This window comes from Osmia lignaria, chromosome 11 (assembly GCF_051020975.1).
Source record: "Osmia lignaria lignaria isolate PbOS001 chromosome 11, iyOsmLign1, whole genome shotgun sequence".
NCBI lineage: Eukaryota > Metazoa > Arthropoda > Insecta > Hymenoptera > Megachilidae > Osmia > Osmia lignaria.
Window position 1 is genome coordinate 10,445,476 of NC_135042.1, and position 26,041 is coordinate 10,471,516.

General features: G+C 40.9%; 1 protein-coding gene across 2 annotated transcripts in view; it reads left to right on the forward strand.

Annotated features, from left to right (window-relative positions):
* The first annotated feature begins 14,330 nt into the window (after positions 1-14,330).
* cpx (synaptic transmission protein complexin) overlaps positions 14,331-26,041 on the forward strand; it is a 176,627-nt gene continuing 164,916 nt past the window's right edge. The window contains exon 1 of one of the 2 annotated variants that reach the window (XM_076690837.1): positions 14,331-14,678. The gene's annotated coding sequence lies outside the window, so the exon portion shown is untranslated. The remainder of the gene's footprint in view (positions 14,679-26,041) is intronic. The other variant, XM_034323008.2, reaches the window with a different exon arrangement.

Here is a 26,041-nt window from a genome sequence, read left to right on the forward strand (position 1 = left end):
GGAGGGTCCCATGTATTTGCTTCGGCAGTACATATACTAAAATTTGAAGGATGACACGCAAAATCGTGAAGCATTCCACATTTTTCGGAGGGGCTATAGTGTGTTCATCAGAGGTCCCAGGGCCCCTCTCACTGCGTCATGAGGTGGACCGACGTGGGGTTTTGATCGGTAAGAATCCGACACTACCCCCGTGCTGACAGGGCGGGGGTGTCTTATGCAAGATTTCCCCACGTAAAAAATAAAGAGATAGGGGGTCCCCGGGGCCCTCCCTATAGTCCCAGTGCAGGCCACCGTGGAGGTTTCAGTGGGTAGAAATCCCACATTACCTCCGGTACCTCCTCAGGTGGGCTTCCGAAGAATCCCTCCACGTAAAAAAAAAGAAAATAAAAGGCTCTTATTAGGTTCTGGGTGCAAACGTTTCTGTAAGCTTGATGCTCGATGATTCTTCTAAGAAAATAAGCAATGGTCGGAAGTTTTGATTTTTCTTCGGGAGGTTAAAGTTGATCGATCCATGGCGAATAGCTTTTAGAGGGGAAACTTTTCTTCTCGTTCACGGTGAACTGTGGAATTCGCTTAAAGAAGCGTGTCGGAAACTGCGAACGTTTATGGTTCATTAAAAGCCTCGTTTTTCGGTAACTCGAAGCACGTGGAAACTTTTATAAAGGCAACTTCACCCGGCGATTATTTCGGCGATGTGGCTCGACAAGCAGACGAAATTAACATTCTTCTAAAACTTTTGATATAATTGAAAGCTTTCTCGAAGCGTCGTACACGGTAGATAATGTTTCGGGAAATTACCGAAACGTCGAGTGCCAAATTCGCTGTAATTGTAAGGAAACTCGTAACGATACATCGTTAACAGCTGTGGAAGCAAATGAAATAAGGAAACGCAGGAAAAAGAATATGAAAATTCCTTCGTCGTAAAGTATCATTAGCGATCGAAGGACGCGAAGGACGAAAATCAAAGAGGCGATTGAAAAGCGCTGATGATCGAAAGGAAATGCGGATCGTTTGTCGCAGGTGCGATTCTTAGATAGACAGAAACGATTACACGCGTCAGTTGGTCATTGTCTTTTGTAACAATGACTAGTTACATTTGTTAAGGGTCTGGGAGAGCACGGCGTGGCAAAGATAATAGGTTCCACGTGCCGTACACGTTGCAAGGATCCCTCTTCCTCGTCATAAGCACTCTCTCGTAGCCGTGCGATTAAATTTAATCTCGCCTACGTTGCGAGTAATAATTACGGAATAATTATGAGAACGGTCTTTCGAGCCACGGTGTCGTGCTCAAAAGAAACGTTATTACGGAATTACTACCACCGATTACCAAGACGCTTAACGGGAAGCTTTTTTCTTTCCTTCCTTCTTTCTTTCCTCCATTCACGCGTTTAATCGCGAACAGAAATATTTCTCTCTACGAAATTCGCGTCGCTTTCATGAAATATTTATAATATATTGAAACTTTAAAATTAGGATCCCGGTTCATCTCGGATTCGTCCGTTTTGAATTAACTCGTCGCAAATTCAATTAGACTGTTCAAAAATATTTTTATCATTTAAGAAACGTTCGGTTTACCTAACTGGACATTTGCATAATTCATGCAGGAAACGGTGTGTTTTGATCTATTGCAAAATTTTTTGACGGACGGAGCAAAATATTTACAGAAACGGATGCACTTTCGAGAGTATACCGAGCGACTTTTTTAACAAGTACGTGGAGGGAAATACTTTCCGGACGATCTAATACAAAATCCGATGTTATAAAGATACGCATTAGCAGATGATGGTTATTGTTAGAAAGCTTCCCTGTAAATGGAGGCTCGTTAAGTTACAGGATTTCGTGGTGTAGCTTGCTCTCCATTCTTTCATGGCTGGACTGGTATGCGGGCCGATTGTGTACCAACAGAAACCAAGAGGTTTCTGTCTCAACCTAGAAACCGCCTTCTGCGCCTCGACGACCCTCCACGAGAAAAGAAACACGAAAGAGTGGTCAGTAATTAGTAGACTGCGGATATTTATGCAAATGCGTATCTTTGTAGAAAACAGCCAGGGTGATGAGTCAGTAAATTTATAGAAATTTATGAAAAACAATTTTCGTTGGACGGATTAAAATTTTCCTTCTTTTCTGACCCCCTCGATGATCAACGTGTTAAACAGAGTAGAATCTCTGTTTTTTATTACAAATGACTCGGATTCTCTGTGAATGGACGGCAAAACAGGGGAGTCAGTAGGCTCGAGTGGAAAGTGAAATCAGTATTGCGGAAAGAAGGTTGCTCGTAACGTGTAATCAAAAGACGTCGAGTAGCATTACGGTATGCTTTTTTTATCACGGTTGCACCAAGCACGGTGTAAAAAGAAGAATCAAACCGTCTTTGAGATATTCAAATAGCATTTTCCTGGGAATACGAACATTTCTACGAAGGGTACTCGTGTACCTTGATAAATTGTTCCGCTCGGTTTTTCGTATACGAATTGAAACTCTATGACGTTTTGCCGGCTGCGTACGTAAGCATTCAACGGTTTCGGTGGCAAAGGATGGATAATTACGGCCGACAGCAATTACTACGCTCGACCGTGTTTCACTTGCACTTGGCCATGCTTATTAGCGGAAGTTAATGAGTCCGGCCGATGAGTTAACGAGAGAAAATTGTTTTGACGAACGCCACCTCCTACCCCGCTTTCCTCGTTTCCGCTAACAATCAAGTTGATTTTCTAATCAAATGGAAAACGAAAAAAAATATACAGTCGGAGGTAAAAATAAGCGGACACTGTTCGAAATAGAATACCTCGGTTAAAATTGGACTAAATAACTTGAGGTTTTTTGAGAAGGTATAAAAATTAATTCACTAAGAAATAACAATTTGTTGAAATCGTGAAAGAAAATAGTGAACTTTTTTATGCGAGTCTATAATGAAAATTTCATCGAGGTCGGTCAATGCATTTAAAAATTACAAGTAGGGGAAGGTGGGGCAAGACGGGGAGAAAAGACCTTTCTTTGTTTTTTATTTATATATATTAATAAGCTGTAAATAATTGATTTTTGCTTTATATAATCTATAGATCAATTATCAAAGAATAATAAAAAATTAAAGTGGATTCATTAATTGGACAAACCTGTGTTTTATTCATTAATAAACCTTAACTACCCCGTCTTGCCTCACCTGCCCCTAATTAAAATTTCCAAAAATCGCGACTTTTCATCTAACAATAAGAACATAACTAGTCACGTTCTTAGATGAAAAGTCCACATATTTCTGCCTCTGACTGTACGTTAAAATATTACAAACTATTTCAAAACATATGTATCCGACATAAAAGAAAGTAGATGCCACCGAAATTGGCAATTAAAAATAAAATTGCTACCTGTTAGGACTTCCGAGAAATTCGTCGCGGTGGTCACCGCATAGACCGATCCGGATTAATCGCAAAAGGAAGAAACTTTCGCAACGAGATTACGTAGTCGCGTACAAAAGTGAAAAGAGGGGATTCGTTCGATTCGGAGCTGCAAATTCTGCATGGTGGATTGATTGCGAAACTCAGAAGAAGAAGAAAAAAAAAACAAGCCATTTCAGACTCTTCATTCACTCGAGAAGCGAAATAAGAAAAGAAAATGACGATTGGACGTTTTTTCTCGTTTCGTAACAGGTCCATGATGACTCGTTTGGTGGTACGCAACTGCGGTTAATCGAGACGCGTGAACGTTATTACGGATTCCGCGTTCACCAGCCTCGCGACAACATAACATGCGAAAGTGGTCGGAGGTAACGAGGAGCGGGCCGTTGACCGTAAATGGAAGACTTTCTCTGATGGAAACGCCATCGACGAGCAGGGTCAAAGTCTGAGTCGGAGATCGGGGCTTGATCGGACGATCGATCTTTCGTGATTAACGTTATAGGGTGGTTTATTCGTTTATACACCAGGAAATGATATTCGCCAATCGACTCGGTAGCTTTTTCGAACAGCAATGGTACGAGTCACTTGGCTGACCAATTTCATGAATTTTGCCGCATCCAACGATGCATTTCGGTTGATCTTGCGGACCCGCGAAGGAACCGTTCTCACGTCCGTCGTTTCTCATCGTTGCCGCAAGAGAAGAGACTCTATTACGTAAGAACGAGTCGTTTTTGCAACGCTACGCAGACAGCTACACGACCTGCTCAACATTTTCCACTCTGTTTCGTTTAAATTGCACGAGCAACGCGGTGCATCCTAAAAAACCATCCAAACATCTCCTTTGTTCTTTTCTTCTGGCCGTCTCAGAACTCTAGGATGATATCTTAGCTAATGTTCTAGATTAGAGAACGATCGTCAATTTGTCATAATTAATTGATAAACAATTTGCAATCTTTGACTGATTTCGTCGGGTTACTTTTCACTTTCCAAGCAGCAGTGTGCCCGATAAGGAATAAACGATCGGTGGAATTGCAGTTTAAATTCCATTCGAAAGGGTTGGCAGCTTTTAATTGCGGTTCTTTACGAGCGAGTTAATCCGCCAGGCGATTTATCATTCGGATAAAACGGCAACGCGACACGGAGCACCCTTCGGCCGGCGAAGAAGATTTCTATTCACGAAATAGCGGGAAATGATTGGCCACTTTTTTCGTCAACTCGGCGCTTTTTTCGCAATTTACGAAGAATATTAAAATTCATAGATTTTCCAGGGGAAATCTGTGTCAGGAAGGCGCGTCTACGGGAACTTTCCGAGATCCCTCGTAATTCAGCTGAAGATATAAGAGATATCGCAATCCATAAATAATCTTTCCCATTACTTCACGGCTTCGTCGTGTTATCGTTCCGTGCGGCTGATTCTATGCATACTTAAACGCCTTTTATGCAACAACAGACTCAACGGCACACACCTGACTCATATTAGACAATGATAATCCAACGGTTGAACGCCCGTTAACGGCACGCGAGTACTTTTCTTCAACTGTACCGGTAAATCGATCGAAGATAATCAATGATCTGTAAACGAGCACGGTTGTAAATATATATTCCTGGCAAGGAACGGGTACGACTGGTTAAATTTTTAACCCGTCCACGGGGTTACCGCGAAATTCGGCAAAGTTCATCGATGGGATCGGCCAAGTTTTGGGAAAGTTGCGCCAGAGTATATCCACACGGAGGAGACGACGTGGCAAGAAAGAAACGTTGCCCGTGTGGAAGATCTACACGGTGGTCGCTGATATTTAATACTTTCACTCGAACTCCTTGACCCGCGCACAATTGCACGCGGACTCGCGTGCAACCGGCGAGATCTGTACTGAACGCGTACCGCGATTGCATGCACGACTTGCGTACAGGAAACGTGACTACCAATTAATAACGCTACTTCCAGGTTTGTTGGTACCAGTTCGATCGAGAACGACAATTCTTTTTTTCTTTATTTTGGTACAAGACTTTCTCAGGCGAGAAGAATTTTACTTTGTTCGAAAGGAAAGGAATGCTTCTTTCACGAAAAACATGTCACAGGAAACAATAATGGTCGTTGGTAAAAAAAGATAAAAAGGAAGAAACGGTAAATTCTCTATTGACCAATTGTAATTCTACTGTTACCGCCGTGAAATTGCACGGTCCGTAAGAATGACCTTGATTCTTGAATATCTGGACTATGGTAGACTTCAGCTGCGTTCATTATGAAGCATCTTTCTTTCATGGAGACGCGTCCGCGTATGCAATTATGTCGGCGAATCGTAAAAACGAGCCGGGCAACGATAAAATGTTTTATTAACGCGATGCTCGCGAACGGAGAGAAGAACCGCGTTTCTTTCGAAACACAATATCAACTTGGTGATTCTTTTGTTATGGATCAACGTGACACGGAAATTTCATCGATCTTACTAAATTATTATCGTTTCAAACGGATCGAGATAACAGGAAATTGCGGGCAATGCGTGCCGCGGTGGTCTCGTTGGCGAACAGGAAATGGCGAGCAATTTTGCGAAAAATATAATAACGATGTGTATACTCGATTTTCTTGTCACGAATACGGCTTTTAATCGTACAGGTAACTTTCTACAGGAACCATGAATGAATTCGATGATAAGAAAAAAAAAAAAAAAAAAACAGCGACGCACCTGTGGCTCTCGGTTACATCAGCAAAGAAGATGAAGAAATTTGTAAGGAGGCTGCAATCGAGAAGTACTCTCTAAGCATCAGTCGGTATCCTTGGATCTCTCGACTGGCAATCCTTTATTACGACGCGACGCATGGAAAGAGCAGCTCGCCTTCGATTTAACTTGGTTCGTTCGCTAGCATTGTGGGAACCGCGAAAGGCTGAGGGAGATGAGTTTACACGCTTCGTTTCGTCCGTGCTCTACTAAGTACACGGAATTCAAAAGATACCTAAGGAATCGCCACGCTTAGGGGATCATGGTTGCGGCGATGCTTTGCGTGTCCTATCGAGAACTGGATGGAAAGAAAGTTGACATCAAAAAACACGCTCGTTAGAATGGGTTATCAATCGAATCTCAGTGTGTTGCGTGTGTTGCATTGGATATTTCCCTGGAATGCTTTGTCAGCGTTCAGGTCCTTTCGGTTTTTCGTTGAAAAGGGTCCTCGAGAAAGCACGCGACGTTCTCCAAACGTCCTGTCCTACTTTCGATTCTCCGTACTTCAATGCTTGCAATGATATAACAAATTCCTGAAGCTCTTCAAGCACGCGTATCGAAGGTAGAATTTCTGGATTTTCATTTCAGTGAAAGAACCTGAAGGGTTGTTCGGCGTAATTAACCGGCTACAATTACGCTTAGACGGGAGCATCACTCGCGATTACGTTTTGCAAACGGTAGAACAGGGTTTGACGGCAATTTCAGTAATTACGTCGACCCAGTTCACGGTAAATTCTTCTAACCCAGTTACGCAAAAGACGGATTACAAAAGTGGCGAACCGACGCGACGCGACGCGTCGCGTCGACGGTTCCTGTTCTTTGCGGTCGTCGAATTTTCCGAGGATACGTCGAACGAATCACGGGGTGATAATTTGTACAGTCGAACGGTAGGAATCGCGTTTGATCGCGAGGTGAAATGCAATTAATACTTTCGCGGAGAAAATTGGTTTCGGGATGTACCGGCAACCTGGAATCTAATATTCTACGCACTGATTATCACTGTTTTGATATCGCTGCATCAGCCGCCCAATAATCCCCCTATCCTCTCATCTATCGCGTTTGCTAAATTACTTTGGTAATTGCAACGGATAAATTCGGTTTCGATCGTTTAGATATAATTCTATCGTTTGCTTCGGCCGACAATGAACAATTATTTTCCTGGGATACGGAACGTTCATTACTGTCAAGAGAGTAATTAATCGTTAGAGATATTTGTTAGATTATTTGGATAACAATTACTCCGATGGTTTGGTCTAATTAATTTTCACTAGCATTCACGCGACAGGTAAACGAAAGTGACTTTGGTACAAGTAATCTATTTACAGAATGTCGATTAATATTTTGCTTGAAAATATTGTGGTTTAGTTTACAATTGAAATAGGACAAATCTGGGTCGCATTTGTAACATAGTTAAATTCTAATTTATAATAGAATTGTGTAGAGCGGGGGTTGCTAAAGGGTGAATAGTTAACTCTATTAACACGGGATTGCTGGGTCGCGACAAGCACTTTGCTTGTAATGGGCATTTCGATTAACTCTTTGCTTCGTAATGAGGAATCGCAATCGATATTATATCGAACGTGACAGATCTGAATTGCATTTGTAGCGCCGTAAGATTGCAATTTAATTAGCGAAAGGCACGATAGCGAATTAGTTCAATAGAAAAAAAAAGTTGCAAACAAGAAGGATGACTTATGAAATGGTCTAATGTTGAAATTTTTAACTTCAACACTGATCGTTGTCTATCGTGACTCACTATCGATACTAAAATCAAGAATATTTTCTAAAGTATATACAGTGATAACTCGGTATACGACTTTAATCCGTTCCTGATATTTGGACTTATACAGAATAGGACGTATACCAAACCAACCCTTTCCTTACTTGTACGATCAGTCAGTTAATAATACATCAACTCCGAATATAATTGATTATTAATTTAATTTTTCCTCTGGAAAATGACGCAAAATTCACAGAAAAAATTTATGTTATACCGAGGTACCACTGCAAAATGTTTGTTGAAGGAAATGGTGTCAGATGAAACTTGTTCGATGCTTCGAGGGACTTGTAACGCATGATTCAAGTCTTATTAGAGATCGCGATCTTTGGAGCATCGAAGGTCTCCTATATTCTTTTAAAAGGGAATGATGGAATCTTTTTTTTTTCTTGCGTTCGACTACTCGGCATACATAGACAAATGTTCAACGATGTGTGTTCGGTAATCACTCTAATGAGTGTCTTCTATGTACGAGAATCTTTAATATATACTCTGCGATATCCTTCAATCAATTCCTAGGAATTTTATAAAAATATACAAGTACTTTGGTATTGCAATTGCAATACGGTTTGCAACCTCAGCTACAGAACTTGTCTTCACCCTCGCAGAATGGATGCTTGCCAATAAAACAAACAATGTTTTCGATTTTTCATATTTTTAATGAAGCGATAATTGCTTATTACCTCGTATCGTTATATAGTTTCATTAACTATCACTCATAGCGTGGGATCGGTGATTTTTTTTTTGTTGTCGAGAAGATTCCATTCTTAGATCTTTTAGCGTCTGCTTATGAGATAGCGTGTCGTAATGCTCCAACCGTTTCCTTTTCAATGAATCCTTATAACGTTGCGGTTATGACATTGATGAATAATTATTATTTTGTATAATGTTCAATATCTTTCGCAAGGCCTGTGAACATCCCGTATAATGAAACTTTTTCTGCGTACGAAACTGGTCGTTAAAATATTTCCATTAGAAATTTTTACTCGACCTGCATCGAAAAGAAGAAAAAAAAAAAAAAAACTACGCGCATGGTTTCTTGTATTACAGAATCATAACTCATTGTTTGTTCTCCATCATGCGATCGTATATTTATTCTCACCACCGTGGATGTTATTTAATGGAAAGATGCGAAGACGATCGTCCTTGATGAATTCTAGTTTCCTCTCACTCGATGTATACCATAATTCGAGGAAGTAACTGGTCAAAGATTTATTATTTCTTTTATAAAAAAAAAAAAAAAAAAAAAATTTGTGTTATTGCGTTTCAATTTTTTATCCACAAGCGGTGTTTTAATAGAAACGCGAGGGATTCTAATTTGGAGCATTAACCTTTTTATTTTCGCCAGTCACTGATTTCAACACAGATTTACGTCATCTTACTCGTGCTTACTTTCCACTTGACCACCTCGTAAAATAATTGTTTGTTTATTCTTGTTCTTTTAGCGTTGATTTAACGATTGAAAGGAACTCGTACGCGTTAAGCGAATAGTTTTCTAGTTAAAAATCTTTCTACTTTCAATGCGAACGGACAAATATCATTGAAAGAACACCGAAGGCAATTACTATCATATTTTATCTCCCATCTATTTCTTTATTTTGCATCCTTGATTCACGGGACTACAACATCTTTCCTGTCGCATTTATTATTGAAACGAAGGAAGTTCCGCAAAGATGCAAAACAGAGTCGCATAGAAGAAGAACAATGCAACAAGAATGCGTCAATTTCCCTTTTCTTTCTTAATTTTCATTCCTCAGTTTCTCGAGACGGTAATATTCCATTTGTAGTATAAAGGACGCGTGGAAGTATAAATCAAAACTACTGACGCAACAGCCATAACGTGGAATTTTTCAAATTCATTAACCGCTTAAGATCCCTATTTAAAATCATGTCAACGTAATATTACGTACCTGGACGTTAATTGGTTAAAATTACAACGGTGCATGAAACGCTATTCGAATTTAATTAAATCGATATCGTAGATTTCTCTGTTATCCACTCTATTCTCTTCAGTTATCCATTCTTCTGACGGAGGTCGCCTAATAGCGCTCCAACTATTTCAAATTAATTTTTCAAATCGAATTCTTCGATACCGAGACGTTAATTAAAAGATTGCTAAGTAAACGAAGAGCGAATTAAATTTTTCTTTTGCTCGAAACGAATATTCATCGGCAGCATAGTTGTCGAGGAAAAGAAAAAAATTTACAAACTGATACTTTTTAAGAAACGAATTCCATCCCCGTCAAAGATTAAATTAAACGAGAAATTTCCCAAGTAGAGAATAAGTTCGCACAGTTCGTGGGAGACCACGATCAACAAGTTCATTTCCAAGCTGTACGATCGCAGTTCCTAGTTCAGAAATGCGATCACAGATGCATTAAAGTAATTAAAGTTTAATTAAGCCAGCCACGCACACCGTGCCACTGCCAACGAGCGTTAATGCCCTCGCGATAGCCTGCGTAAACGTGAACGCGATGAAATCTAATATTCTCGATCGATGCCTTTCGGCGCAACCCCTAACCCGTATTTTATTAAACCAAGCGCCACCAAGAATGCGGTTATTGCTTTTCATTCGCAGCTATTTTTCATCAGGGGAAGTGTATTAGGTCAGATCACCTGCACGCTCACGTTTTTCCCTTTCGGCCAACTTTCATATTTCCTTCGCCCTTTATCTTCGCCTCTTTCATCGATGTTCCTAAATTTCTTTCGAAAAACTTCAACTTCCAGTCGTTGAAATTATTTCTACGTCTTACGTGAACTTGTACCAAGAGTAAGAAATTTCGAAATTTCATGGTGCACCCTCGATCTTATCGTCTTTTATCAGCGTCCCTAATTTTCTCTCGAAAAATTTTAACCTGCAGTCTAAGTTTTTACCTTTTAATTAGTTTTCCAGCAATTAGGACAGAGACCTGGAGAATTAAAGATTTCGTTTTCGATTGCTTCCTACTCGAAATTTTAACGAATCTGATATTTTTCCAACGTCGTTTCATTAGCAGCAACGATGGCGCTGGGATATTCTACGTGCTCGTTAGTCAAAATGTGAAACAACGTTACCAGGAAATTGTTAATGAATTAAATGCGCGCGGAAGCCGTGTAATTTTCCAGGTTGACGAGCACCTTCGTCTAACATCTTCCCCACACACATATACACACATATCAATGCACGTGTTAGGGAGTTGGATTTGGACGTTGAGTTGAATTTCGTTCCTTACACTTGATAGTCAAAGGGTGTTTACAATTTACTTACGTCCGTTTGCACACCTTCGTAAGAACCTCGAGACGTGTGTCCACACGTGTCTCCCATGGCAGCAGGTGTGAAATCTCTTACTCGACGACTGTGTCACCAAGAGTTTATCGTCCTGACCATAGAAAGATCATGATCGCTCGAAAACAAGAGTTTACCTGAAACGAAAAAAAAAAAAAAAGAAAAAAAAAAAATGCACAACGTTAGCTTCATTGTTACGCGAACCTTTCCTTTAATCTCTGAAAGCGGATTGAACACGCCGTGTGGATCAATATATTACTTTGAACTATGTTTAAAGGGGATATCGTTAATGCACGCGCGAATTGCAAGCGATTTCACGATGACGATTTAAAACAGAAAAGTATACGAACAAATGTGCGAGCAGCATATGTATGCGCGTATGGATTCCCAATGTTTCCCGGATGCCCGGCAGACTTTGGTTCCAGGAGATGCTGCTGGAAATCACGTCCTGGGACTGGCGAAGTGCAAATCCATGTTAGTGGTATAACGCACCGCTATAAGTCTCGGAATTATGTGGACCGTGATAAGCATGCCGAAAAGTGAGAAAACACGATTATCTTTCTCGGATTATTTCCTTGCATTTCTACCATCTCGCGGCTAGACTATTGCTTTAATAAATCGTTTAGTCGGTTACGAATGAACGTACCGGCTACAGAGCACACCGATTAATCTAGAAAATTTAATAGAATTTTTTTATTTCCTTATCTTCTTCAACGATTTTTCAAACTGTCCACTATCGCAGATTTGATTTTCAACCAGCAAACATACCGCAGGAAGTCCAATAAATTTGATCGAACAGCAACGAATCTATTTCTCGTAGATGAATGTGATCTTTTTTGCGATTACTTTTCGTGTTCCAGTACGCGAATGATTTTCTTTTTCCACCGGGCGAAAGGGAAGAAAGGAAAACGTTGTACGGTCGCGCAGCGGTGGTGCACGACGGGGAAGGGTTTTCAGTTCCTTCCTTGGCGCGGTATCTCGTAATTATTGATTCGATTAGGAATTCGATATTCCGACGCGGCAGCGTGTCTCGTATAAAGCATTTAACTTCTCTCAGAATGTAAGGAAATTACGTAATTTCCGGCTTTCCTGTCGCGCCACGGTCCTCGTTTCATGCTTTTGCGTGGAAGATTTCTCCCATTCCAAGATGCATCTGACGCGTTTGTCTATCCACCTGTTTACGTTTTCACCTACGACGTTTAATCTTCGATTCGACAGACTCGCCCTCCAGCGAAATCCCCGATCTTTTCCATTCCCCGTTCCTTTCGCGAGATAAATCATTTACTCGACCATCTGTAACTCGAGTTTTCTACGTTTGGAAAAGTAGCTCGCAGAAACGTCGCGAAATTCCCATAAATAGCACTCGAAATTCATCAGTTATTATATTTATCGAGGGATTCGCGTCTGGTATAAAAACGATCGATTTGTCGCGGAAATATTCGCGATTTATATGACAACTAGAGATAAAGTCGAGCCATGTCGCACCATTAACTCCGCATATCCGATACGTTTCCGTTTTAAGCAGGTACCAACACCGGAGTGTCATAAAATTTCAACGATAATACCATGATATTACAAATTCGTGTAATCACTCTAGGTGTTCGTTTTATCAAGTTGATAAAAGCAGAAACGATGATTGTCTATTTTTAGAAATTCCCTCACTATTTCATTCCTTCCAGGATATTCGACCGTTTATTTCCCTCTTTGCTTAACTTAACGAAACATTTAGAGCAAATATTATTCAGAAAATGGCATTTATTTAAGCCCGGCGTGTTTCCATTTCGCTTTATTCTAAATACCGAGAGATTTTCACGAAATAAAGCGAAATGAGGTAAAAGTTGAGGGATGCGGACATTTATTTTGCCCGCGGGTATAACGATATTCCAGGTAGATCTTTTTTCCTCTCCCTCTCGCTCTTCCCTCTTGCTTACGATATAAATGTCAGCTAGGCTTTAAAGACGAACTCGAAAAAAAAGTACCAGAGGAAAAGGGAAAAAAAAAAAGAAATATCGCGCTAACTTTTGTCCGCGTTTTCATTTCTCTGTCAGCTTCCAATTCAGAATAACGTTGACCCAGATTTGCATTTTTCCACGGACGGTTCTCGACTAAAAACGTCTTGCATGTACACGTACATGTGTACGACACCACCCAGAGAAGTTGCGTTTACTTAATGGATCCCAAGGCGATGTGTACGTACGTGAACGTCTTTTATTGTCACATCGTAGCCCGTGATTTCGATCGCGCCAGCTACCAGCGAACAAAACATCCCTTTATACGTTGGATATCGAACCAGATGAATGGAAACACGGCTACCCGCTTCTTTTATCGATTCATTAAACACCTATATTCGTATACGTAAAGTGTATACGAATGAGGTATAAGAGAAACGTGTTGGCTCTATATTTACGCGGCAGGTTTCGCTACGAGGCAGCGGCTTTAAAGCTAAAACGTTTGTGATAACAACGAAGTTCCTCATCTTCGCTGTGGCAAAGTGAAACGCACAACATCGTCTAAATTCTCATCATACTACGACCTATATATAATGTACATACTCTCTCTTTTCGTACTTTCGTTTGCGAAGAAAGTTTTCACCTGTTCAACACGAAGATTCCGTCGATAGTTACTGGTGTATCTTTTTTTTTTTTTCAAATCGGTATCGAAGGTATGGGAAACGAAGAACGAAAATAAGGTTAAATCAATGCATACCGAAAGGAACGAAGGACATTGAAAAAAAAAAAGAAAAAGGTAATGAAAATAGTACCGAGAAAAGCGAAAAACGAAGAAAGAACAACGCTAAAGGGTAGAGGAACGTTTGTGTGAGGCAGAAGGGGGTGGATGGAATGGTAAATAAGGGAGAAAGAGAAGTGAAATAGGAAGAGGAAAGATAGGAGTATAGACACAGAGATAGGAACGTGTGGTACGCGTACGCCCCGCCCTCTTCCCAACTCGACTCGTCGCTCTCCCTCTCCCTTTTCCTCCGCAAGCCTCGACGGTAGGGTTCCGTTGGTCGTGCACCCTCTTCGTCGGGTGCTGCCAGCCCTTCGCCCCGATCCCCTCTTTCCGCTCTGTTCCCAAGCTTACCCCATACCATTTTCGATGGATCGATGGTGATTCGTTCACCCTCCGTCGAGCGGCGCCAGCGTCGGCGTCGCGACGACTCGGCCGCTCAGTCGGAACTCGGGTTCACTCAGTCTACGACCGTTTGCCACGAGACTTCGATCTCCATCGGTCTTTTCCCGTCTTTCTCTGTCTATCCTTCCTTCTTTTTCCCTCTCGAAGGGCAGAAAGCAACTACCACCACCACCGACACCGTCGCCACCACCACCGCCACCCACAACTACCACCACCACCGTCGCTAGCGTCACCGCCACCGACGACCGGGCAGACCCACGTAGTCTAAACGTGAGACTCGTACGGACGTCGTCGTCGTCGTCCTCGCCGGTAGTCCTCGTACACTGTTTTTCGAGCCAGCACTTCGGTTCTATCTGCACTTCGTTACTCGACACCAAAGTTATCAGCGAGCCAAGGTGAGTTAATTTTTACGATATCAATTTGAAAGATTCAGCGTATGCGTCGTCTGGTCGGGTAAACAACATCGTCGATGTCTCTTCCTCGTTCTGGTTTGCGATGCAAACGCCGGGGGATGATTAGGGTTGCATAGGTATTTTGAATATACATAATAGAAACCCGCGAGAGAGTTATCGAAAGAGCTCGAGGTCGCGTCACAGGGATGCGCGGCTAAGTTCAGGCGTATGTTGTCGTTCCTCGTCGATCGCGTCACGTCCGTGTATTTTCTAGCTCTCTCTTTTTCGTGGCTGTTCGTCGCGAGAGGTACGTGTGCCACGGCTCGATAAAACGCAAGGGTTAGGCCGCTCTGCGGCTCTCTCCTTCTCTCTCTCTCTCTCACACACACTCTCTCTCTCTTTCTCTTCCTCATCGATCTCGAACGCAGCTTGCTTTTCCCGAGCCGCAAAGTCGTCGAGGTTCGTGGCTTTTCAACATACCGTGTGCACACGAGCTGCAGCAGTCGTCAAAGTCTCCTGCTGCGGAGCCGCGATTTCCCCGCGGAAACCCTTACTAACCTTCGCCAATGTCGTAGCCTCTGCTTTCACTGGTTCGGTAGAAACATAGACGTGTATGATCAGATCGCACAGATCGTATAGGAGACAGATTAATTTGTTACTATTGAAATCAGTTGATTCTATTTTTTATTTCGATTAATAGCGTTGGTCTTTGGGGACGCAGTGGAAACATCAACGTTCGGTGCGCCACGCGAGACTGTATATTTTTAAACACATTACTCGTTAATTATTCAATTCAATTTTGAGGTTTTTCGATGTTTCGAATCACTGGTGTAATTCTTTTCTATTGTTCAAACTCGTAACGTTGGTCATTGACGACTGGGGTCGCAGTAGAAACATCAGTGGCTGTAACGCCGCGCGGTCCGCCAGATTATTGATATTAACTACTGGCTATCTAGTTTAATGCTCCGGTCTATTATATTTCAGACCGTACCAAGCGTGGTTTGTTTATTCGTTCAGCGTCGTTAAATGCGATTTTATTTCGTTACAGCCACGAAATATATCCTTTGTTTTTTAAATAAAAATATGGCCAATTTAACTTGGAGAAATATGAGCATTCCAAGCGTTAAACGTACGACTGTTTTTAACACCTCGTATACATTCTCCGATGAAATATTTGGCAAACTGGCGTACGGAAATTCGTCGAAATTTCAACTTTCGAAAAGACAATAGAAAAATGGCTAGACGAGAATGTCGTTCCCGTAGATAAGGTGGAAGAAGGATAGAGGAAAGGTTAGCGAACTTTCACCGTTTCTTTCACCATCTTTCGACGCGGCCGTCTATTCTTATGATACTCCAGTCTTTTGTTCCTCGTGCCGCGTAGACGAAGAAGAATAGAGGAAGAAGGTCTTTCAAAGTGATTATTCAATGGGCTCGGTTTCTCTACGTTCTTCCAGAGCATATTAAGCAGACGTTCGTTTATCTTGTATCGGAATGGAAGCGTTGTTCTCTTGAGAACGTGTAAACCCGTCGCGACTACCGCCTGCCGCAGAAGTTGAATGGGCGGTTTAAATCTTGAAATTTGACGCACGTATAATTCACGAATCCATTTATTTCGACAGCGATCTTCGAGAGCCCGTTGTGATATTGCGAATTTGAAATTCCTTCGGAGAAGTTTCCGCCAGCCGAGGATATCTCGCTAACTTGGATTAACTCGGCATCCAGAAGTTAGCCTGGCACGAAAATTAATTCTTCTCCGCGAGGTGAGACCGAATGAGAAACTCCTTCGGCACTTTGCCTGTTTTCTTCGAAGCTTTTCATTTTCCTAATCTTCTTCGTCGTTATCTTAAAAACGAACTCGTTCTCGTTATAACGCCGTTACATTTTTACGCCAACACCTGTGCCTTTATTTTTTTCGTTCCCGGGGTCGTCGACACGAGCATTTGCCAATTTTCTATCTCCTCGTCCCAATCTGCCCACAGCTCTGCGGAGCCGTTCAACTTGATGAATGTGCGTTACACGTTCTCGTAATTAATGGCGCAGGCGATACGTCGCTCTCTGATTATGCGAATAGGCTTAACGCAGCTACAATGAATCACGGATTTCTGTCGGTGATGTATCCGTTAGCCCTCGTGATCGTAAAACGTAACATCGACGCGTGACTAGCCCTCGTTTGCATAGAAAATTAAGCGATTGTTCTAACATCGCGAATACAGATTCTAACGCGAAAGATTTCTTTATTCTTTAGACCGTGAAAATTTCAAGGAGCGCACGGAAGTTCTTTCGTAGCCCGAAGGAAATTCTGTCTGCTCTCTGATGGAGTAGCCTGGTTCCGCATTCCTATAGGGCATAGCAACGAAATTGAGACGTCCTTTCTTCGATACCAAGTTCGCTCGCCGTTCTGCACGACCGCATTACCATTTTTCGGCAATCGAATCGAATCGATAGACCCGCTGGTCTGGCGCCGTTCCTTCGCGTCGAGGCGTCGTTAAATCTACCTCCTTCGTTCGGACCTATAAATCGCATGTAAAGCGACCTTTCGGTTTTTTTTTCCCCCTACTTTTTCTTATTTCGCTCGAACGCTATCTTACCGGCCTAATAATTTACGGCTACGTCTGGGAGATGTTGATACCAGATAACTTCGATCGTGACTGGTTACGTTTTCAAGGGGTGCTGTAAGATTCGGAGATATTTCTGGCCCTGAACTGAAAACAACGATTTGTTCTACTTATAGATTTGAAAAGAAATATTTGATGCGGTAGAATCTGGGGAATATTGTATAGAAGAAGAGATATCACGTGAATCTAAGTAAATAAATAAACGGAATATTCATAGGTGGCCCAGTAGCTTCTTTTAATACGAAGCTCGATGACCCAGTTGACATAGGGCGGAGGGTAGGCGCCTTTAATACCCGACCGAATATCGCTCGAAATAGAAACCATCGACTGTACCAGTATCGTACTTTCTATAACGGCCAGTTAAATCGAATTGGCTTGTCGAGCAGACGATTCTTTAAGTGGCATCTCTTTAACCCGGTCAACGCGACTTGTTACGAATGTCTCCCTCCAGCTTGACTCGTACTACTGGGTTTGTCACTCACTAACACCCTTATTTCGTGCAGCAATTTTGATTTATTTATTTACTAAACGGGAATAAACCCTTTAATATAAATTTTAACAAAATAATAATAATAATATTCATACAACAACCTTCGCGCATATAAGGTACAAGGTACAACCAGTGTACATACTGCATTATTGCAGAAAACATTACATTAGGAAAACATAAGTACAGAATATGAAGGTACCTTTGACTCAAAAAAATATTTGACACGTATTTTTTTTTAACGGCAATCGTCCATGCTGAAGGGGTGAAAATAGCCCTCAAAGTTGGGGTTGCAAAGCATATTTTCTTGAATATCTCAGGAACTATTAGGTGTAGGCGAAAATTTCAAAATGGAATTTGTGTGTTTTTGAACAGCAAATTTTTCTAGGTAGCCACCTTTTTGATAAATTTATTTTTTTTTAAAATATATTGAAAAATAATCTATTTCTGTCATTTTTTTCACCCCTTCAGCATGGATGATTGCCGATAAAAAAAATACGTGTCAAATATTTTTTTGAGTTCTATATCATACTCAAAAAGCATCAAAATCGGCGTGTGCCGATTTGGGAATGTCCCTTGTTAGAGTGGAAGTAGATCTAGTAAAAATGTCGATTTTAGTGCGACAGTTGTTGCTGGTTTCACACACCCTGTTCATGGTGTCGACGTGGCTAAATCTAGATTTGTAGCTTGTAATAAAGAACGGGTTCTTTAGGTTCTAAAGCAATTGATTCTTTAAAAATAAAAATAAAACGATTATACAATAATAACGTGAAAAAGGAAAAAGGGAAGCGGTAGCGCGTAAAAAAACGAATTAGAGAGCATCAGTTCGAAACGGAATTACACCATTTACTCGGTAAAAGGAACGACTTGCTAAAAACGAAAGCTCCAGCTTCGAAGGACAGCCACTTTTTCGGTAGAAAGAGCACCGACCTCGTTATCCTCCCTCAGTTTTTGACAACGATATTTTTTCCCTCTCAACCGAACAGCGGAATAAGGGTTGTCACGTACAAGTGAATGATTGAAATCATTCGATTCGAATGAAAGGACAGTTGTCCTACGGGAAAGGAGAAATGCGCGTTGCTAATAATGAAAGGCTTTCCTGGAAACTAATTTCAAGCTCACAGGCCTGTGAGTTTGTAATTTTGGAAAGGCTTTGAGAGATCGGCAAGCCCGATGATAATTCGACCAGCGTGCCGTCGGACTTGGGAAAGTAAGGGTAGGTCGTGGCGCGATGGGGTGGAAGGTAGACGGAAGGGAAAGAGATGGGGTTGAATTTGGGTCGTACACTATCGTTCACAAGTATCTGGACACTTGGTAAGTTTTGGAAGGAACATTAATATCGCTAAATGGTATAAATTACTTAGCGAAATTAATCTTTTCTTTTCCCTAATGGAATTGGATAATTATAAATCAACTTGTTCGTTAAAAACCTTATCGGATCTAAATGCTTGATAAGCTTAAAGGAATATAAATGTTTATGAACGGATTATATCATTCGAGGCGATTAATCTTTCCCTTTGCGTTAATGGAATTGGAAAATTATAAATTAACGAATTTACGGCTAACGATTGCTTGATTTCCAAAATCGAATCGATAAATTTGGTGGGTCACCAATGGTCCACGCAGAATATTAAAACGCTCGAATAAATTCTGCCGATCTATCAGTTTCATTTCAATTACTTTTGTCGCCACTCCGATCGTATAGAATCCTATGATCATTTTCAAAAGAATTTTTCACATGGTCAAACCAAAACGCATTCGATCCATTATTTTTTCCTTAGTTATCCCGCATTTTCCTCTGTCCTCCCTTTCGTCAATACCACGTTATTCGCCCTTTGATCGTGCAACCAGAAAGAGATTCGAATTGAAATACTCCCAGTGTATAGTTTGATTCGGTTAATTAAGTCACTTCGATTACGTTCTACCCATTCCCACATCACCCCAATTTTTTTATTTACCATTCCATTTTGTCCTTCGAAATTTTCGAAAGTCTTCCCATTCCCATTCCTTACCCGATTTCTTCTATCTTCCAGTGATTTTAGGAAGACAAACCGTTCCTTTTTTACGACGCGAATCCGATTTCTGTTCTCTGACTTGATCAGAGTTTTTTCCAGCTTGCGATCAGGATTCCGATAAAGACGAATTCGGTTAAATTAATGAGGGATGGAAATAGAAGAAGAGCGGAAAAGGTGGTCGGTCGTTTAGTCGGATTCTCGTTAGTCGGTCGATTGTGGGAAACTGCATTCGTGTTGTCAGATGTCGAATACGAAGTCCGAAAATCGGGACGACCTTTCAGGGACAATCGGGGTTGAGGTAGGGAAAAACGAGAATAAGAAAAAAAGTAGAAAAAAAACGAGCAAGAAGAGAAAAGAAGGGAGTTTCACGGAGTGGAGGATGGAGTATCTGATAGCTCGTGGGATGGACTTTCGAAAGGAAAGTTTTGCGGTCGGTAATTCGATAGGTGACAGAAATTAACTGAGAGGACAAGTTGTGCAAGTTCCGCGGCTGGTTTTCTTTCTTTCGAAAAGTTTCGACATTTTAAAACGTCAATTTCAATATCGTTTATATAGCTAGTCGATGACAGCTAGTCTGATACAGTAGAAATAGTCAATATGTAACGCGACGTCGCTGAATGAAAAGAAATTGAAACTAGTCTCAATAAAATTCTGCTCCGATTAAACAAAAAAAAAATCTTTCTCAAACAAAAGCACCATTTCCCTTTGTGTATAAGTTTTAAAAGCTAAAATTCTTTCATTTTCATCTACGTTCGAAGCGATTCGAGTCTATCCACGATTGCCTGGAATAGAGAAAATAAACTCTCGAAGAGAATGGTGTCTATCTGATGTGCAAAGTCTATTTGGAACAGAGATAAATTTTTAACTGAACCATCCGTGCAGTCGTATCTGGAGCAGGGTATTTTCGTCGAAATTCAAACAGGGAACAAATGCATCCGATCGTCGATTTCGTTACGCTTTCCCTTTCTCCCCTGGTTATTCGTCTGTTAGCCTTGTTCTCTACTGTATTACATCTTCCATACGAGATGGAAGTCTCTGCGTTTGTGTTCCTTTGTTTCGAAAAAAGAAAAAAAAATCTCCCTTAGCAGAAGGACGACCCAGTTCGATGCTTTGAAAAGAATTTATGATAGCATTTCACGGATGAAATGGTCACTCGTCCCTTCATTTCGGCCAATTTCGTCCCGTGGACGCGGTTACACGCACGATGAGTCGTTTTCGTGCCAAGCCCCTCGATTATCGACCGGCCACGGCTTATCGCTGATTATCAGTTTCGAATATAGCTGTGCTATTCGTTGCCTCCTATATCGACCGTTCTACCCTCGTCTACACCATCCTCGATTATGCTTATATCTCGATAACGCGATTGCTTTCGCGCGAAAGATTAAACCCTCTTGTCACGGTTAAACCACTCGTAACACCGAAAATTTATTTCAATTTCATTTCAATTTTTATCTCATAAAAATTTCCCCGTTTAAACTTCATTCTTATCTGCCATTGGTAGATGAAATATTTCGGTTCGTTGGTTACAAGTTAATTTCAACCAGTCGGTCCGTCACTGTTATTTCTATACAGGACAGAAATAATTATCGAAAGAGAAGTAGATTTCGGACGGAGCATCCGTCGATCGATATATCCATATTTGCCTATTTGCTTTTAATCTTGTAAAGGAGCAAAGGTCAACTGCTGTCAGTAAGCCTATTAATCTTTCGAAATTGGGTCACCATTGTTGTTCGATATTAACCGACCAACCAGCAATCTTTCTCAGATTATTTCAATGGAAGATCGGTATCCTTGTTTGACCGTAATCTTCCTGAAATAGCAATTGTCCTTGGGTCGTGTTATCCATTAAATCTTACACCGATGTTAACACTCTGACCGTCCTCGTACATCGAGATAAAAATGAAATTCGATTCGAAAAGCGTTTTATCGTTTCGAGCTGCAAAACGCATTAATTCCGATATCAAAATCGTGTTCATTAGTTATCGTACATTCGGTTATCAGTTGGAATATTTAATAAACATTCGGCGAAGCAAGAGAAAGCTTTCTCTTTTAAAGGGTCGCTTAATTATCGACACGTTTAACCCAGCTCTGGTTTGGTCGATTAGATAACGGAAAGAAAATCACTATAAAGTGCACCGGGGAATTCTAAATGAAAATGGTGGAAAAGTTTAAAGAGAATTTCCAACTGCTTCTTCGTTGGTTCGTACATTTTCACTTCCGCGGTGAATTGATATAAATACTTTAATATAAATACTCTAATACTTTAATACTTTATCGTTTAAAAGTATCTAACAGTTCCGAATGCATTTCGCTGGATAATTCCCAGCGGACCAGTTAACTGGACACTTTGCAATGCTGGAAACAGATTCAGCGGAGAGCTGCAAATGTACTCTCGTGTACCTCGGTGGTCCCGCAGACCGCCAAGATACCATTTCGAGTCCATCAGTGGCAGCACAAGGCCGCCATTTGTCAAGAAAAGCCGTGACCTTTCGCGGTATCGCTCAACAATCGACCCTGTTCCCTCGCCCTTTTCTCCTCTCTGTTATACCATCGTTTCGATCCTTCCTACGATCGGGTTACCGCTAATTACGTCTCTCTCGATATTCCCGCAAATTAATATTCACCTAGAACACGCGGCGTGTAGTCTCGAAAGTTCAATTTAAATCCTAGTTAAAATCACTTTACTCGCATTGGTCGTTGAATTAACACAATTGCCCGATCTCGCTCGATTTTCGTTTTACCTTCTTGTCAGTGTTGCACGTCGTTGCAAAGGGAACACGGAGTTAAGCGGGAGAGAGACACTTTTCACAGAAATAACCATTTAAACGAGCGAATATAATTCGGTCCCGACCTACATCGACAATTTTGGTGAACGTCGCTTTGAATCGGAACGGCAACAATAAACTGCTTCCTCGCAGAATGATAAAACAATAGCTCCGCTAGAAACATCGTTCTCATTGAGGGGGTTGTTTCGCGAACAACATATTCCCTATGAATTATGAGCTAACCGGTCGTTTGTTACGATAACATAAACAACTAACGAAATATTTTCGTTGACCCAGATTGAGAATATACGATGGACGTCAATGACGCACCTACGCTTCGTATGATAATCATTCGTGATTGATCGAATTTATTTCTTGCAAGTTGAAATATTACGTACCTTGTAAAATAATGAAATATTTGTCAAGGATGGAGAGGTAAAAATCGTGGCACTCGAAGGATCGCTCGAATGTAATGGAACGAATGTTTATAGTCACTGGTTCTTAACCTCTTGCGAGGTTATGGTCAATGAATCACTGGTTCGCATTTGTGGCCCGTGTAATAAAGAATTGCAAAAATTGTAAAGAAAACTGTTTAAAGCACTTTTGGACTAGCTTTGAGCTGAATTTTACACGAACGAATCGGCACGCATGTGTTTGCTTTGAAAGCGGAGTTATAACTGAAGTTAGCTCGTGATATCGTGTCCGGAACCGGTCCGAATATAGCGATGCTCCGACGTAAGGACGTTCGAGTATGAAAACAAACAAGACGCGTACGCTTGCACTAGCTTCATTGGGTTCGCTAAATCTCCAACAATGAACGTACAATAATACGTGGAAATTATATTGAAATAAATTGAATTTATATATTTTTAAAAATTAGTTTTAATATTAAAGTAATTTAGGGAATATGTAATAACTTTAGAAACGTCGATCGCACGATAAATTATTCGTAACCATGTTATGGATGTCCATTTATATTGCGAAATGAATTATTAATAATGTTGATTTTATTGTACACGCCGGCTATTTGACTCGGCAGGTAATGTAACCGGAAGCTATAACGGACATTTCACGTATATTTCGGTACATTTCAACCACAGGGGGAAGGGATGGGAACCCTTTTCTTCTTCGCGATAACCCTCTGAACTTCCCGTGAAACCGAGAAGTGAAATTTTACATCAACGTTTCACCGTCATGCTAACGTAATTAAATTACGCGTCCTTTCTATATCCATTATGGCTGCATAATGAGAGTAACGAAATTATACTACATTACGAACTTTAATATAATATATATATACCGCGGTCCATTTACATGCATTAACTTATTGATACGTTGCGTTTCATTCAATTACGGGATTATCGTTCCAAAATGTTAATCCCGATCAAAGTATACCAGTGGTTTATCCTTCTATCATCGATCACGTGAAATTGTTGATTTCTCGATTTTACTAGTGTAAAAGTCTTGGTCAATATATTTCACGAGTCACTTTAAAAATTTTCCATTACCACAATGAGCTAGGTCGGGATTTGAGTTTGCATTAACCCTTTCATTATTAAAGGTAATTACAGTTGGCTACTGCAGCTGCTGATATTGCAGTTAAAAGCAAAAATGCATACTCCTCTAATACGCGTATATTCTTGAACAATTTATTTAATACAGTGAGTGATCAAATTATTAGAGCCATGGTATGAAAAATGAGTTTTTTACATTGTGTGACTTTTAATCAATAATCCTCCACTATTAATATACAAAAAGATAGTTATAAAAATAAAGAAATATTACACGTATATTCCGATCAAAAGACATTAGTGGTTTATTCTTCTATCATTGATCACGTGAAATTGTTGATTTCTCGATTCTACTAGTATAAAAGTCTTGACCAATGTATTTCGCGAGTGACTTTAAAAAGTTTCCCTTACCACAATGCACGTATAAATCACGATGTCGTAACTCGTATGGATAACGCTGGCCTGATGTACGAGTAGCGGATCCGTAAGAGACATCTTCGAGGTTGCAAATGGTGTTATTTTTCACCAGTGCTTCTGGCTCTTTTTGTCGGTGGCGGTATTGTAGCCAGACCAGGTCCGTACGTACATATTTCGGTGCAGAGTTATTTATTCCCCGGTCTGAGTCTACTAGAACGAGCTTAAGTTCAGATAGATGAGCTCCGTTTTATGATACACCGTTGCATCTTGCTCCCTTAATGCTCGAGACATTTTTATATTTCCAACATTCTTGAAGCAATAGCTTTCGCTTGCAATTAATTCCACAATAAGTCTCTCGTTGGGAGACTGCGTCGAATAGTGTCTTCGAAGTAAAATACAGTCGCTTGGTCGACCCAACATAAACACGGAAATGAAGTTGCGTTTTGGTGCACGAAATATTCTCAGATATACGTATGCATACATGTATACGTGTAAACGCGACAGGATGCGGTAGCATGTGCAGTCGAGTGAGTTTCAGAGTCTACAGGAATTCGCGGGACGGCAAATTACCAGTCGGATTAATCTGCCGAGTGCCGGAGTTGCACATACTTAAGATGCATACTACTGCTGCATACAGATAGCTGGCATATGTAGGACGGATTGTCTTCTTACACAATGCATCCGCGCACAGCCTGATGAAATCCTTATCTATTTTGCCTCTTCAGGCGTCCCAACGACGCGGTCTTACAGTGTAATTGGACAGATACCTCCTGTAACGCGTGCCTTTCTTTTCCTTCATTTTCGAAATCTTATCATTTTCCATGAATTCATTCAGTGTACTTTAAACATTGTGTAGGACGTCTCGGGAACCGTCCACTAGAACTCGACAGTGGGGCTGACGTGGACGGTCCATGCCCCAGACGCCTGGGTTCTATATTCTCAGATCTTATATACAATATCAATCTAGTGTATTTTGTAATTTTAAATAAATTATTGAATATTCTAAAGCTTTTATCAGATGATTATGTTAATTATTTTAACGCTTTTATTAAATAATTAGATTTATGATATTTGCTGCGGTTAAACTTGGACTCCAAAGTCAGTGCTTTTTCACTATGAACGGACACTATGATTGATATTGTATATATCGACAAGGCCCGTGATGGAGCACTTGCGAGAAAGGATGGGAGTTACACACGCGATACCTTGCGGCCATCATGGAAAAGAGGCCCAAGACGCCTGGGGCGCCATGCTTCGCTTATAACCTCCACAAGTGTAGGCTTTTTTGACAAACATTACGGTATAAAAATGCTATATTATACAGTAAAAGCTGGATATATACAACAAATATTGGCACCCAGACGTTGCATATATCCAGCCGAGGTATCGATTCTGGGCATTTAATGTTGCATATATCCAGTGGAGGTGTCGATTTTGCATCCGTACACTGAGTTGCATTGAACTTGTCGCAGTGAAGTTGGCCACGCATTCACTCACCGACGCGGCGTAAATGCGTAGTGAATTTGTAGCCAACTTCACTGCGACAAGTTCAATGC